Source organism: Coptis chinensis, chromosome 6 (genome assembly GCF_015680905.1).
Source record: "Coptis chinensis isolate HL-2020 chromosome 6, ASM1568090v1, whole genome shotgun sequence".
Lineage (NCBI taxonomy): Eukaryota > Viridiplantae > Streptophyta > Magnoliopsida > Ranunculales > Ranunculaceae > Coptis > Coptis chinensis.
The window spans coordinates 82225130-82230171 of NC_141461.1; positions in this window are offsets into that span (position 1 = coordinate 82225130).

The window sequence follows — 5042 nt, forward strand, 5'->3', positions numbered from 1 at the left end:
AGACATTATAACTGGTGAGAAATAAATTAACACCAAAATCAAACATAATTTATAATATGAAACTAAATAAATGGGTCTTGCATTATGACAAATAAAATTAAGTGCGAGTTATGATATGACACAAAACTAGATGATATGGCATTATGACATATAAAATTAAGTGTCGCAATAAACTACCTAGACTTTATCTTCATTTTCTTTCTACTGATGAATGGCACAAAACTAGACCACACTATAGTATTCTACTTATATCAACACACAATCGTAGTCTTTGTTCCTCACTGCTTGTAATAGGGCACATCGTATAGTATCGATTGAGGTAAAGGGTTTATCGATATATAATAGGGCGCAGCAAAATGAGGAACATATACATCCTCCCTTGATAATAATTTACCCGTATGTATCGGCCATATGAACACACACACCACCATATACATATTACGCACAAAATGCAAGTTCCCAAGTTAAGCTTTTCACTCTCAGTCATTCGTTTACCATTATTCATGTTGTTTTTCTAACCCAAAAAACAACTGTTTTTTTTTTTGGTATTATATCATTAGACCTCAGATGATACAAATGAAAATTCCAAGACACAAGAACTTGGAGGAACATCAGCACCTACAAATGAGATTGTCAAGGTTAACAGAAACGATAGACAAGGAGGAGGAGATGCCTCAGCATTAGAGGAATCACAAGGTGCTTCTTTCCTATCCCTATTAAATCCCTTCAGCTCATTTGTTTTCTCATGAGTAGTTCTGTGTTAGCTATTTCCGTTTACTCTCCGACTTGCAAGATGTTGGATCAGAGTATCTTTATCCGTTCAATTGAACTTATTGCATTTCAGTCCTTATAACACGGCTAACAAATGTTTTTAGTTTTTGAGTGGCTGAGCTTTAAAAAATATTTTCCCCCTCATGGGATTATGGGGTAGAAGTAGCACAATATTGTGAACAACTTATATGTTTAAGGCCTTCACCTCCTTTGAATTATTGATCTCATACTAGTATTATACTCGTTGAGAAAAACTGTCTTGAGTACTAGTACCCATGACATCATCGAATGCCAATGCATATGGTTATTGTACTTGTGTATAATGCTACTCCTAATTTATGTCCTCAAATGCCCTATTTCTGCTCTTTGAACTATTAACATACTAGTAAATTGCCAAGCGGTGAGGAACAAGCAAAGATTAGAACATCTACAAAAACCATTTTATCCATAAACTATCAACTAATAAACTACACAAACCCCATCATTGAAATTAACAAATGAAGCATTTATAAACAAAAAAAAAAGTTCATCAAAATCATACCTATTTGTGGGAAATGGCGATGAGAGATCCAAAGTTTGGTGCCAATTCTAGACTTCTATTTTTCTTGCACCAAAGTGGTGTTGAAGAGTGAGAGGGAGTTTGTAATTTATTTAATTTTTTTTGGTGTTTTTTCTATTTTGAGAGAGACCGAGATGGGAGAAAGGGTAAAATGGGGAGAGAAACAAAAGCAACAAATAGAAGGGTATCTACACACCTGTGTGAGTGGCGTATACAAAAACCTTGTATTTTCTTTTTTTTTGTTGCTCACCAGTGCTGATGGCGAATAAAGATAGGTCTAATTTTTTACGTTATTTAACGATATTTCAGCTGCATGCCTGTACCAGTGGCGGCTGAAAAAACAAACCATTAGGGTATGGTTTTGCTATCCCACTAACAGCATACATTGTGCTATTGTGGTTTGTGTTTTGCTGCACCAAACCATTGGACTTAGCCTAAGATATCTTTTCTCGTCGGTCCGAACAATGGTCACTGATATAAGCACCCAAAACTGTAGTTTAAACCCTTAATAGTATTACATTTATGCCAATTATGTTTACAATAAATAAGAGTTAGTATTGTTTACGTATTTTTGTGTATTTTAGGTCTTTAACCTGTTTATGTGCTTAAAGACGTTATTTTGCATGGAAAACGAGATGATTGCTAGAAGAGTTCTATGTTTAAAGCCCAAGAATCAAGAAGAAAAAGTGTCACACCCCAAATTTCCAGACAATAAAAAAAGCAATGATATCCAATAATCTGGAAACCCACGATGAAACGAAAACCTAATACCCTGTAGGTTATCAAACACGATATAAATTAAAAACCGAAATCAAATGAAACCAAAAGGAACAACTCTTCATTCACAAATAAAAATATTACAATCATTTCAACTTGGAAGACAAGTTAGTTCCGTTTTCTCCAAAACAACATGTAGTTTCTTCCCAAATAAGATTTCAATCCCAATATACATTTCCAAGAAACTAATATAACAGTACTCATCATTCCCATTTTCCAAATTAACTCACAATATAATTATCACTTACCTTCCACTTATTAAATGCACATATGATAACTTATTTAAATATGAGTTTGATAAGTACACTTTACCTTTACATGCCAGCACATCGTCTTAGGGTAGGATATTTACGTCCCTACATATAAGATTAACGGATCCTACCCTCTTGCAAAAACAGAGTTAGACATCACAATAAAAAGATTTATCTCAACCAGTCAAATTTCCATTCATAATCAACACATCATTTAATACATTGAATCCTAATTGATACCACATGGTTCGTCCAGCATATTAGGGAATACCACTTATCCTTACACTAATAGGTCATTCATGACATATTTCATGAATACCTTGGGTCATTCCCGCCACATTGAAGGAATACCCATCATAACACCAACATGTCATTCATGGCACATTCAATGAATACCTTGGGTCATTCCCGCCACATTCAAGGAATACCCATCATAACACCAACAGATCATTCATGACACATTCAATGAATACAGTTTTTAAAACAATCACTATCACGTACACAATTTAATACTAACATTGTACACATATAGTTATTACTAAAACTAATATATAATATATAATATCGTGGTTGCACCTTTACATAAGGCTGCCTACATATCCAATCTTTCAAGATTAGAATCAAGCTTTATGTAGCTCTTAACTAATAAATATCAATATCCTTGTATGTACCTTTAAAGAAAACAACAATTTATACTATATATAATCACATACAATCAATTTCAAATACTCCCACAATCATATACGTAAAGTTTCATACCCAGATATACACTATGAACCTTTAAATCTAAAAACTCAAAAATGGATATCTCTCTACTTTTGATTCTCCAAAAATAATCTTATGAACTATGTTGGTTCCAAATAAAACCACAGTCTAAAAGTAGGCTACAAATACTACATAAAACCTTTAAGTTAAACACCTAACAGTTTCCATTACAACTTAACAAATATCAATAGGATTGTCTTTCTATACTGCATCGATAGGTAACCAACCGTTGGATCTGTCTACCATTCAAACATGTTACACCACTATGTATGATAACCTTACAGATTAAATTTCCAATTAATCCAGTAATGGATAAAACTCCATCTAAGCAAAATAGTATGACTGCACACTGCAATGTTCTGCTGTAGTTTCAACTACAACTAGTCTGGCTAATGAAAGCCTCGAAAACTATACGACCGGTGGATATGTCTTAAATTCGAATATTTTATTATACTAAGCGTTATATATCTACAGTTTTAATTTGAGGAAAATCCATGACTGGGTCATCCTTCATTTACGACTAAATGTATGACTGCACAGTGCAGTTTTTTAGCGTAGTTTATACTTTGATTGGTCACGCTTATGAATGCCTCGATAGAAATCCAACCGTTAGATCTATCTATAATTCAAATATGTCAAACTACATAGTCTTATACAACTTCGGATTAAATGTTAGATCCATCCACCAATGGATTAACCTCCATCTAATACAAAACGTTTGACTGTGCAGTGCAGTTTTCTATTTTACCTTTTTACTGTTCACCTTCTTCTCTAATGATTCTCCACAACTGATAATAGCTTCCTAGTCATAGTTTTTCATATCCAAATAGTTACACATTATTTAAAACATCTACCATCACCAAATCATCAAAAGAAAGTATGTTAACTTAATCTAACAACTTAGTACATAAACCTACGTATGAATCGTCGTAATTCAAATCTCTTTAGCATCTAGTCTCTACTTATCATCATATGAATAACACAAAAGCACAACATATCATGTCTCTACTAAGAACATAAATTCTAACTCACCTTTTTAAAACAAGAACGAAGACAACCGAAAATAGAGGTAGTTACGGAGAGCCAACGTGTTCTTCTTTTCTCCTCTTCCTATTCTTCTTATCTTTTTAATCATTTCTTCTTCTCTGGACAATAGGGTTTTTCTCCATCGTTTTTTAGAAACGTAAGAGAGAAAGGAGAGAGAGATACGTGTGTTTTTTTTCTCCACGATTTTCTCCTATTTCCATTTAATCTTTATCCCCTCGTTTTTAAATATTAGAATTATAACCCTATTAATAATACATATTATTTTTTATAGCAAAAATAAAAATACGGGATGTTGTAAAAAGCCTTTTCAAGACCAGTCAAAGTTGGGAAGTCAAAGTCAATTCGGGAAGAAAAATGACAAAAAGCTATCAAAATTTCAAAGAGGCGTATCTTTGAACTCAGACCTCGGAATTGGGCCTACTTTATGTCAAAACGACCGGCTCAGAACAAGCTTTCCAATAGACCCAGCGTTGTCCCAATCAGAGTTGTAAAGGTGGACAAAAAGGGTATTGAAGTATTCCTTGACAGTGGCGCCATTTGACCTAACTAAAAACAATAGTTTTGCTATTGCTTCTAATTTTATCAATACTTAATTTTAAATTACTCTCATAACACAACCTATAGCATGGATAAGTCACGAGGTCGTTCCACTATTATTTCTAAAATACTTAATGAATAAACATAGAAAATAACTAATAACTAAATGATGAGAGTAATATATTGTGTGGTGAAAATAGTGAATAAAAATACTAAAATAGTGATTTACGATAAGAGAAAGATATCGAAAGGTGTAATCCACCACGCGATTTGATTGGCTATTAGTTTAGTCATCGAATTGCTTTTCTTGATCCCTAGTGAACGCAAAATTATCT